Genomic DNA, 12,631 nt, shown 5'->3' with positions numbered 1-12,631 from the left:
TCCCATGGACAGAGGAGCCTGGCGGGCTACAGTCCACAGGATTGCAGGAGTCGGACACAACTTAGCGACTAAACCACTACCACCATTCAGTTATTGGGCTTCTCAGGTGGCGCTATTGGTAAAGAACCCACCTGCCACAGCAGGTAGACATAAGAGACTTGGATTCGATCCCTGGGTTGGGAAGATCCCCTGGAGGAGGGCACGGCAAATCACTTTGGTACTCTTGCCAAGAGAAGCCCATGGAGAGAGGAGCCTGGTGGGCTGCTGTCCATAGGGTCACACAGAGTTGGACACAACTGAAGTGACTAAGCAGCAGTGGCATTCAGTTATTACAGCATCATCTGTTGAAAAGACTACTCTTTCTCTCATTTGAATTGTCTTGGCACTCTTGTTGGAAATCAGCTGCTACTGCTGCTAAGTCACGTCAGTCATGTCCGACTCTGTGCGACCCCGTAGACGGCAGCCCAACAGGCTCCTCTGTCCCTGGGATTCTCCAGGCAAGAGTACGATCTTGCCTCTGCTCACCTCCGAAACTTAGCTTGCCTTACTCTGTCCCTTTTATCCCTGTATTCTAGCCACTGGCCTTAATTCTATATCTATAGCATGCCAAGCCTCTTCTTACCTTTGTACTTGTTCTTTTCTATGCCTGGCATGCTTTTCCTTCTCAGCATTCAAATTTCTTCTCAAACTTATCTATAGGGTTTCCCTGGCCAGTGTATCTAAAGTATAACCCATCACCATGTTTTCTTGTCTTTAATTAATTTTCTGTTTGTGCCGGAGCCAGCCGGCAAAGTCAATCAGGTCCCGAGAACGTGCACGACACGGCTGAGAAAGAATACTACAGCAAAAGAATACTACAGCAAAGATGGGGTTGAGAGGATCAGACACGTCTCCACAAAGGGAAGCGGTCTGACCACGACTTTATTCAGCATCTTATATTTATACAGGAGAGCAAGAGAAAAACAAGACAGTTAACATTTTTCCTGGCTGACCTATACATCTTACGAAAAGTCACAAAAAATCTTGAGAGCATGGGAATGGCACCCTGTTATTATTTCTTACACAAGATAACATTTCCCTGTGTGTGAGAAGTTTGTCCAGAACTCCAGGTGTCTGCAGTAAATAATCGCCTAATCTCTGGGGTGGCGGGACAGAGAGCTATGTTTGCAAGCAAACCCTCAAGGACTGAGGCAGCTCCCAGAGCTGTGTCCTTTAGATAAAGGACCCCGTTCTCACGGGCAGCTCCCTGCATCTCCTCCTTTCTTTTTATATAGGTGCACGCTTATGTTCCTTTAACCGCAATTTCCATAGATAGAAGCCTTTATCATCTATAGATCATCAATCAGTTTTTTAATTAAACAAGGTGCAAGAAATAAAACAGTTAAAATTATTAAGAATAGTCCTCCTATGGCTGCTCCCAAGTACCAAATACTATTGATGGTAGGTACATGTCAAAAAAGTTCTTTAACAAAAGACTCAGCTCTTTTTGCAACATCCAAATCAAGTCTGGGCGCATTTTCAATGTTCATTGTTTCCTGATGTAGATACAGTAAATCTAAGGAAATATTTTCATTATGCCAAATACCTTCTAAATGAGCTTTCACCTTATCCCAAGCAGTTATACTACCATTATATTTTTTGGGGGTAACACAGATCCATCGAAAATCGGCATGACATTATACCCGTAATCTCAACTTTATACCTTGAACCTCTTTGCCTAAAAATTTTACAACATCATAAAGGGCATTCAATCGATCCTCTAGCTTTTTGTCAATATCTTCTTGAGTCCCCAGGGTAACGGATACATTTTGTGCCAGATTATTAACAGAAGTTGCAGTTTGCACTGATTGTGCCAGGGACAGGGCTGCAGTAATCAAGGAGGCAATAAGGGTTACCAAAGCTACAAATCCCAGAATTATTAACCCTATTCCCCTGCGATAACGCATTAAAGCACCCTCTACTTCTCTCCAAAGCTCAAGTCCTTTTTCATCATACCAAGACCCATTAATCTTTACAGGAATCATAACAAAAGCAGGCTGTCTTAAGACTAGAACCCTAGTTTGATTAGTAATTCCCCTGACGCAGTTAGTTAAGGTACAGTTGTTACAAGTTACATTATAATTTCGTAACCCAGGTTGTATATTTACAGATCCTACTAGCAAAGCATAAGGGTGAGGCACACATGCACGAGGGTATCTCATGGTGAGATTCCATAAATAACCGTGTCTCACTTTTGATCCCACCTGAAGGTAGAAACCCTCACATCCAAGGGTGGCAGCTAGTTTCCAGATTTCTGTTTGGAACACTTTAGAGCCGCCCAAGTTCCAAATACGGGATGCAAACTTTCTATTATCTTGTGCTCCGGAGTTTCTGGCCGAGTCTGGAGACCAGTCCCACAATGACTCATTTGTCCCAAATATGTTATAAACCGTAGCAGTTCCATCTCGACACAGTTTCCATGGTGCAGCAGTGGCTCTTCTCCTTGCTTCAGGGTCACAGAAAGGGATATCTAAAGGACCAGTTCCATTAGGACATTGAGGAATTCCAGATTCTTTCGTTACTCCAGGAATATATAGGCTCCAACCATTGTCATAATCAGCCTATCCTGACTCCCCAACAAAAAGACATCCTGTTGAATTAAAATATCTAGACAGACAAATAGGTAAACGATCAAACACTCCATGATAAGAGAAATTAACTTGATTAGGAATAATATGTTTATCTGAAAACCTCCCAGGGCATATCCTCTCTATGGTACTGAGCCGCTTGTTCATTTAACTCTTCCTGTTCATCAGAGCTTAACACATCATCATTCCTTCCAGCCTTACAAGATGTTCCCTCAGGCACGGCATAAAGCGGCTCAGGCGGAGGGGCGGAAGGCTCTGCAACTTCGGGTTCTGTGGAATCCTGGAGGGCCTTTTGAATCTTACGTCCCTCATGTTCAGGATCCAGACAGTCTCTTATGAGAGTCCACAAAGAAAAAGCATCCACAGGGACACGATTGGGACCATGTAAGGAATAATATGTCTGCAATTGTTTTCCTACTTTCTTCCAAGTTTCCAGACTAACTGTTCCTTCCTCTGGGAACCAAGGACAAACTTCTTCTACAAAAAGTAAAACCTTCTCTAACTGTAACTTATTTACATGAATTCCCCTGCCTTTTAACATAGTTTTCAACATATGTACAAATAACTGGCTGCTATTGCCTTGTCCCATGATTTATTACTCTCAACAATAACACTCCCTGCCCCTTCAATAATTAGGCATTCCTCGTTACTTAACCTCAATCCTGACGGGCAGCAGCCGTCGTCGCACTCCAATTCTCGAGTCCCTGTTCGGGCGCCACCTGCCGGAGCCAGCTGGCAAAGTCAATCACGTCCCAAGAACGTGCACGACACGGCTGAGAAAGAATACTACAGCAAAGATGGGGTCGAGAGGATCAGACACGTCTCCACAAAGGGAAGTGGTCTGACCACGACTTTATTCAGCATCTTATATTTATACAGGAGAGCAAGAGAAAAACAAGACAGTTAACATTTTTCCTGGCTGACCTATACATCTTATGAAAAGTCACAAAAAATCTTGAGAGCATGGGAATGGCACCCTGTTGTTATTTCTTACACCAGATAACATTTCCCTGTGTGTGAGAAGTTTGTCCAGAACTCCAGGTGTCTGCAGTAAATAATTGCCTAATCTCTGGGTGGCGGGACAGAGAGCTATGTTTGCAAGCAAACCCTCAAGGACTGAGGCAGCTCCCAGAGCTGTGTCCTTTAGATAAAGGACCCTGTTCTCATGGGCAGCTCCCCGAATGTTTGCACTAGATCTTCATTGCTGTGCAGGAGCTTTCTCTAGTTGCAGCAAATGGGAGCTAACTCTTTGTGGTGCCTGGGCTTCTTATTGCTGTGTCTTCTCATGTTGCAGAGCACAGACTGTAGGCCCACAGGCTTCAGTAGTCGCAGTACGTGGGCTCAGTAGGTGTGGCATATAGTTCTAGGGCACGTGGGCTTCAGTAATTGCAGCACATAGGCTCAGTAGTTGTGGCTCTCAGACCCGAGAGTTTGCAGCCTCAGTAGCTGTGACCCACAGGCTCAATAGCTGTGGCACATGGGCTTAGTTGCTCTGTGGCATGAGGAATCTTCCTGGACCTGGGATTGAACTCGTGTCCCCTTTGTTGGCAGGTGGATTCCTATCCATTGCACCCCTAGCTAAGTCCCACCATGTTTTATTTTCTACATAGCACTTATCACTGTCTGAGCTCATTTTCGGAGAAGGCAATGGCAAGCCACTCCAGTACTCTTGCCTAGAAAATCCCATGGATGGAGGAGCCTGGTAGGCTGCATTCCATGGGGTCGCTACCAGTGAGTTGCGACTGAGCGTCTTCACTTTCACTTTTCACTTTCACGAAATGGAGAAGGAAATGGCAACCCACTCCAGTGTTCTTGCCTGGAGAATCCCAGGGACGGCAGAGCCTGGTGGGCTGCTGTCTATGGGGTTGCACAGAGTCGGACATGACTGAAGCGACTTAGCAGCAGCAGAGCTCATTTTACTGATTCCTGTGCTTTTTTTTTTTGGTCTCCCTCATCACTGGAGTTCTTTATCTTATTTACCACCATAGCTTTTGCACATGTAAGAGTGCCTATTTTATAAGAAATAAAAATAAAATCAGTCCATCAATCAAATAAAGTGAATTTGCTGGGATAGACAGCAGATATAGGTCAGCATAAGGAAAAAGTTTCTCATATGGTTGTTGACTCACCCCACTATATTCATACTTAGATTTTTGCTTAAACATATAGCAGTTGAAATATATATTACCTTATTTTTTTAGAAATATGTTTTAAATTGTTCCTTTTAATAACTTCTAGGAGGATTTTTCCTTCCCCAGTAATCATAGTTCACATTAGGCTGTACTGTAAGTCTTAAATTATCCTGGTGCAGGGGAGAGAACATATTTGGACTTGATTTCCAATTTTGCTACTCAGCTATCACAGTGTTTTACAAATACTGATTTGTGCCCCACAACAATTCTATGAGGTTATGTATATTATCACCATTTTTTTTAGAGATATAAAACCTGACACACAGAGAAGTTATAGGACTTCCTCAAGGAAACACAGCTTGTGAACCCAGAAACACATTTACTGTCCTTTATGAACAGTTTAATGAACTTTGAAGAGTAATTATGTGAAGCAGTTAGGGCAGGGCCTGACACGTGGTATGATGGGTTTTGGTCACTCTTGTTTCTCTTACTACTCTAGTAGGCAATTTTCAGTCACACTAAAATTTGAGAAAGCATTGAACTCAGTTAAAGAAGCAACAGAGGATTTTACAAAGATGTTTGTTTACTCACATCATTCTGCCTTTAGGATAACTGAGTTGTTTTTTTTTTTAACTTTACAATATTGTATTGGTTCTGCCATATATCGAAATGAATCCGCCACAGGCATACACGTGTTTCCCATCCTGAACCCTCCTCCCTCCTCCCTCCCCATACCATCCCTCTGGGTCATCCCAGTGCACCAGCCCCAAGCATCCAGTATTGTGCATCGAACCTGGACTGGCGACTCGTTTCATATATGATATTATACATATTTCAATGCCATTCTCCCAAATCATCTCACCCTCTCCCTCTCCCACAGAGTCCAAAAGACTGTTCTATACATCAGTGTCTCTTTTGCTGTCTCGTATATAGGGTTATTGTTACCATCTTTCTAAATTCTATATATATGCGTTAGTATACTGTATTGGTGTTTTTCTTTCTGGCTTACTTCACTCTGTATTATAGGCTCCAGTTTCATCCACCTCATTAGAACTGATTCAAATGTATTCTTTTTAATGGCTGAGTAATACTCCATTGTGTATATGTACCACAGCTTTCTTATCCATTCATCTGCTGATGGACATCTAGGTTGCTTCCATGTCCTGGCTATTATAAACAGTGCTGCGATGAACATTGGGGTACATGTGTCTCTTTGAATTCTGGTTTCCTCAGTGTGTATGCCCAGCAGTGGGATTGCTGGATCATAAGGCAGTGCTATTTCCAGTTTTTTAAGGAATCTCCACACTGTTCTCCATAGTGGCTGTACTAGTTTGCATTCCCACCAACAGTGTAAGAGGGTTCCCTTTTCTCCACATCCTCTCCAGCATTTATTACTTGTAGACTTTTGGATCGCAGCCATTCTGACTGGCGTGAAATGGTACCTCATAGTGGTTTTGATTTGCATTTCTCTGATAATGAGTGATGTTGAGCATCTTTTCATGTGTTTGGATAACTGCGTTTTATTTGCCTTCAGGACTCATTGCATTCTGTTATATTGTGACTGTGTAATCTTAATACATTAAGGCTAATAAACAACATGTATTGTGAAGTTTAAATGAATTCGTATACATGAAAGCTTAGCACTTACAGGCACATAGCAGACATTTCAGTTTTGAGGGAGATACCCCAGAATTTAAAAAGGCAGTATGACACCATGGTTAAGAGCCAAGCAGTGGAGTCTGTCAGACAAGGATTCACATTCTTACTATACTGTTTATGCAATATGGATATTAACCTTTTTCTCATTAAAAAAAATGAGAATAGTAGTGGTATTTCCATCATGAGGCAGTTGTAGAGTTTAACTCAGCATTAAGTGAAGGGCATAATGTTGTCCCTAGAGGATGGTGAGATAGCACTTACTATATATTAGCTACTACTATCACTATTATTGTGATTACCTTTTTTCTTCCCTCTCTTTATTGAAGTATGATTTGCATAAAAATAAAGTACATGGGTCTCAGGTTGGATGAGTTTTGACAAGTAACTACTACTCATGACAAGACAGAAAATACTTCCATCACCTTAGAAGTTCCCATGGTGCCCTTTCCAGTCAACACTCCTCTCTCAGAGGAACCACTTTTTGGCTTCTGTCTCCATAGATTAGTTTGTTTGTTTTCTATTTCTCCCCATAGGTTAGTTTTGCCTGTTCATACACTTTCTGAAACTGGAATTATACAGTATGCGTGTTTTTCTGTTTGGCTTCTTTTGCTTAGCATCATGTGTTTTGAGTTTCATCCACGTGGTTTCATGTATCTATGGTAGTTTCTTTTTATTTCTGAGTAGGATTACACTGTTTGAATACACTACATTTTGTGTATCTCTTCTGTTGATGATCATTTGGGTTATTTCTCATGTGGGACTTTGAAAATTAAAGCATCTAGGGGGCAGGTAGAGAAGGGGATGACAGAGGATGAGATAGCTGGATGGCATCACTGACTCGATGGGCGTGAGTTTGAGTGAACTCCGGGAGATGGTGATGGACAGGGAGGCCTGGCGTGCTGCGATTCATGGGGTCGCAAAGAGTTGGACACGACTGAGAGACTGAACTGAACTGAACTGAATGCTATGAAACTATAAAGAAAGCTGAGGGCCTAAGAACGATGCTTTTGAAGTGTGGTGTTGGAGAAGACTCTTGAGAGTCCCTTGGACTGCAAGGGGATCCAACCATTCCATCCTAAAGGAGATCAGTCCTGAGTGTTCACTGGAAGGACTAATGTTGAAGCAAACTCCAAAACTTTGGCCACCTGATGCAAAGAACTGACCCATTGGAAAAGACCCTGATGCTGGGAAAGATTGAAGGCAGGAGGAGAAGGGGATGACAGAGTATGAGATGGTTGGATGGCATCACCAATTCAATGGACATGAGTTTGAGTAAACTCCGGGAGTTGGTGATGGACAGGGAGGCCTGGTGTGCTGCAGTCCATGGGGTTGCAAAGAGTTGGACACGACTGGGCGACTGGACTGAACTGAACTGAACTGAAGGATATTCTTATACCAGTCTTTAGGTGGACAAATGTCTTCATTTCCCTTGAGTAAATACCTAAGGAATGGAATTGCTGGGTTATACAGTAGAGGTAAATTTGACTTTATATCAAACTGACAGTTTTCTAAGGTGATAGTAGCAGTGAGATCTCTTTTTAATACGGGTGGGAATAAGGGTGGCATTTGAGGTAATCCAGCACAGAGAAATATTTGGAGTCATATGGACCTGGGTTCCTGTAAACTGGTGTTTACAGTCTGAGTGACTTATTTAATATCTCTGAGACTTAGTCTTACCTGTTAAAAGGGAATGACAATAAGGTCATGTATATTACTATCTAGTATTCTACCCAGCAGCAGCATACCAAGCTAGGGGCAGTAGTGCAGGCTTGTAAGGGGGTGTGTGGTCCGCAAAGAATTTAAAAGCAGTAAGAAAACCACCAAAAAAAAAAAAAAGAAGGCCACCTAAGTGTCGGTCTGCTTTTTACCATCATTATGCACCTGCAGGTCGAAGCAGCGTCAGTGATAAAATGCTTCTCCTTGCCTCCTTTTCCTCCTGTATACTATGCTGCCTAGCAATTATAGGAATTTATAATAAATAGTCATTATAAGCAATCTTTAATCAAGTTAAGCAGGAAGTAAGAGGTTGGAATTTGGAAGCTGAGCGAGATCTAGGACTTCTGTTGCAGGTTCGTTCTCTGGGCAGTTTGTTTCTTCCTTATTCCTGGTATGCAAGGCTCACCATAAGCAGGTACGTGTCCAGGGTTCCAGGGAGCCAGCCACACAGAGGTCTGTTCCTCTCTCGGAGCCATCTGTAAACAACGACTCCTCTCTTTCTTTAAAGTTTGAGGTTTTCTCCCTTCTTTTTTACCCACTGTTTAATTCTGATATGCCATAGGCATATTTTCTTCCGTTGTATTCTTCAACTTAATTCTAGATCACGTACCTCATCTAAGCCAGGCTTATTTATCAAGGCCAAAACAAATCCTCTTAAACACCCCATGCCTTATATAAATTAGCTTCCCAAACACATAGTCTAACTTATAGAGCCCTTTATTAATGCCTTTTGTCAATAGTTACTTTGTATTTTTGTAGAATCTGATTTGGACTTTCTCTCTACACTTTCTCCAACTTACCTGTCTCTGAGCTGTTTTTTACTGTGTAAAAATGAGTCATAAGTAACATGTTTGTCTTCTGTGGCCTGTCTTCTGTACTTTGGATGCACTACTGATTTGAGGACAAATATAATAATTCTGGAAGCATTCATGCACTTTTCAGACAGTGCTTAAGAGCCCGAGCCCTTGAGTTAAAATGCTTCCTGATTAAAAAAAAAAAAAAAGTGCTTCCTGATACCACTTCTAGCTGTGCTACATTAGCCATGTCCAACGTGTGGGTATGTGTTGGTTTGGTTTATACCACCAAGCAACTCTCCAATACCAGCTGGTTCCCTACAATTTAACTCAATCCTGATACTGTCTACCTGGAGATAGTGTCAAATCCCTCGGGTTAAGAGCTCAGTCCTTAACCACTAGACCACCAAGAAGTCAAAAGCTTAGTCCTGTGAACAACCCTGCTGCCCTTCAGCCCCAGCAGCTACTTCAGACACCAGTTGCAAATCCAGGCTGTCCCCTGTGCTTTCGACTAATTGTAGATTAGGAGTTCCAAGGGGCTTCCCTGGTGGCTCAGACAGTAACGAGTCTGACTGCAGTGCAGGAGGCCTGGGTTCGATCCCTAAGTCAGGAAGATCCCTTGGAGAAGGAAATGGCAATCCACTCCAGTATTCTTGCCTAGAGAATTCCGTGGACAGAGGAACCTGGCAGTCCACAGGGTCACAGAGAGTCAGACACGACTGAGCGACTAACATTTCAGAAGTTCCAAACCCCTTTTCCTTGGTTTCAATTAATTTGCTAAAGTGACTCACAGAACTCAGAGAAACATTTTACTTACTAGATTACTGGTTTATTATAAAACAATATAATTTAGAAAACAACCAGATAAAAGAGGGCAAGGTACATGGGATGGGCTGCATAGCTTCCATGTCCTCTCCTAGCATGCCACTCTCCCCAAATCTCCATGTGTACCAACACAGAAGCTCTCTGAACCCTGTCCTTTTGTGTATCCCATTACCTTGGCTGGTTGATTAAATCATCGTCCATTGGTGATCAGTTCAGCCGCCAGCCCCTCTCCCCTCCCTGGTGGTCAGGTTGGAATGAAAGTTCCAACCCTCCAATCATATGTTTGGTTCTCTTGGTAACCAGCCTGCACCCTTAGGTGCTTCCCAAAAATCTCATCATTAACATAAACTCAGGTGTTAGTTGAAAGAGGTTTGTTATGGATATCACGACATCTTTATTACTTTTATTACTTAGAAAATTCCAAGGGTTTTTAGGACTTCTGTGCCAGACAGACTATATCAAGACTATATCTTCCTGACATACAATAAATACATATAAATTACAGAATCGCAGCAGTTTACCTAAGCTCTCTGAGTATTGGGTTTTCTTGGGGTTTTTTTTTTGGAGGGGGGGAGTTGTTTCTTTTTGTTTTGATTTTTTTCGGTCACACTGCTCAGCGTGCAGATTCTTAGCTCCCTGAACAGGGATCAAACCCATACCCCCTGTGTTGGAAGTACAGAATCTTAACCACTGGACCTCCAGGGAAGTTTTTCTTATCCGTGAAATAAGTAATGATACCTGTTTCTTAAACAAGATAATGGATGTGGAATGCTGTAAAATTCCTGTGGCTGCCGTAACAAATCACCATAAACTTAGTGGCTTAAAACAGCACAAATGGATCATCTTCTAGTTCTGTAGGTCGGAAGTCTGACCTGGCTCTCACAGGCCTAATGTCTTGACAGGGCTTTGTTCCTTCTGGAGGCTGGAGAACAGAATCCGTTTTCTTGCACTTTCCAGTTTCTAGCATTTCTTGGCTAGAAGAAACCTTCCATCTTCAGAACTGGCAGTCGTCGGTCAAGTCCATTTCACACTTACATCTCTCTACTCTCTGCAGCCAGGAGAGGTTCTCTGATTTTAAGGACTCCTGTGATTGTATTGGGCTCCCCTGGATAAAGATAATCTCCCTACCTCAAGGATTTTAGCCTTAAGTCACATCTGCAGAGTCCCTTTGCCATCTACCATAATGTGTTCATGGGTTCCAGAAGACCAGGACATGGACATTTGTAAGGGGGCCGTTATTCTGCCCACCACTGGTACACGGTACTACACCTAGCTCTTTGTAAGCCCTTGGTAAGTGATGAACATTAAAAGCCCTCAGCACTCTGGGAAATTGCACGCTAAAGATGTGACCCCTGGGCGCAAGTAATTTAAAGCTTGGAGGGAAAATGAGAGGGGTGAGGAAAGAAATGAATCTGATTCAGGAAGAGTGACCAGAATCATGTATGGATTTCAACCCGGTGCCATGGGAAAGTGAGAGGCCGCAGGTGAGCCAGTGGTCTGGCAAGTTAAACAGAGTGAATGTGTCAATAATGTATTGAAGTGCAGAACCTATGAAGACATGAGGTTCAACCCACATGAGCATTTTTATAGGACAGTGGGTGAGAGGGAAGGAAAAAGCAGAGGAGAAGCCTCTGCTGACGAGAGAGTCAGGGGTTTGTTCATTCTCTCAAGTCTTCCCACGAGGCCCACCGGACCCACTTGTTCACTGTGCAGCAGATACGTGCCAGGCACTGTTCCTGGCCTCGGGAATACAGTGAGCGTGGTCACAGGGGCTGCCTTCCCCACTCAGTGTGGTGGAACAGACAGCCGTGTCAACACAGAGCCGTGATACAGCTTGACAATAGGAGCCCACAGGAAGGGTGTCCCTCCTTCCCAGGTTTACGGGATAGGAACAGCTGCTTGAGGGAAGTGCCCACGAACTGAGACCTGAAGAGTGAGTTGATCAGGATGCTCTGAGCCACAAGCAACAGCCCAGCTCAAGTGACCTTAAAGCAACGAGCAGACTGGCTCCTGACTGGAGCCCAGGAGTCGGGTAGGCATCAGGGTGGGTTACTCTGGTCATTCTGGCTCCATCTTTCTGTGATTCCTTTGGCTGGGCTTTTCTCTCCATGTTTATTTCACTGTCAGGCTGGCTACCCTCGTGGTCACAGTCCTAGGAGTCACATCAGGACACCCAGCATCCACAGGAAGAAAGGTGTCCCTTTTGTAGGTTCTTCTCTGAAAATGAGAAAACTTCTTTTTTACACGCTCTCACCTCCTGGCCCCCTTGCATCCAGTTGGGGTTACAGGCTCATTTCTGAGCCGGTCCCTATGTCTGGGTGAATGCCATGTCCAATTTGGCTTAGATCTAAGTTCCTGAACCCACCATTGTGGAAAGGACAATGAACTTACACTTCCTGAAATACATGGTCTTATTTTGGGCTGGACAGATAATGAAATGAAAATCAAGATTCCATTAGGAATGAGGGAAAGAAAGAACAGAATGTAGGAATGGAAGTGGCTTGTTCTCCTCTTCTCCAGTGTAAGACTTGTTTCTGCCACTGCATACCTTCTGCTTTTCATGGTTTCTGTTTCCTCGTAATTCTGGCTTTGCCATGACTTCTCTCTGTGCATGCTTTCAACTTCAGCCTTCGTCAGTAAGTGCCTCACTTCTCCATGTTTCTCAGTTCACATCCCTGTGCTTGATTTACCTCACTTTACACGTACCTGAAGTAAGCTCCAGGAGACCAGGGACTTTGTTATGCCCCCAGCATCTGAACAGTACCTGGCATGCAGTGCGTGCTGGGTAAACACGTGCCCTATGAGTGAAAGATCAGGCTTCTGGCAACTAGCTGCATTTCGGTCAGTTGGGCTCCTCTGTCCAGATTTTCTGTGGCTG

The 12,631-nt window shown here is 43.5% G+C and overlaps 1 protein-coding gene across 2 annotated transcripts in view; it reads left to right on the top strand.

Annotated features, from left to right (window-relative positions):
• Nucleotides 1-12,631, top strand: part of WDTC1 (WD and tetratricopeptide repeats 1) — a 67,343-nt gene that overhangs the window by 34,435 nt on the left and 20,277 nt on the right. The window lies entirely within an intron of this gene.

Source organism: Bos indicus x Bos taurus, chromosome 2 (genome assembly GCF_003369695.1).
Source record: "Bos indicus x Bos taurus breed Angus x Brahman F1 hybrid chromosome 2, Bos_hybrid_MaternalHap_v2.0, whole genome shotgun sequence".
Classification (NCBI taxonomy): Eukaryota; Metazoa; Chordata; class Mammalia; order Artiodactyla; family Bovidae; genus Bos; species Bos indicus x Bos taurus.
The sequence above is the reverse complement of the archived record's forward strand: the minus strand, read 5'-3'. Positions and strand labels throughout refer to the sequence as shown.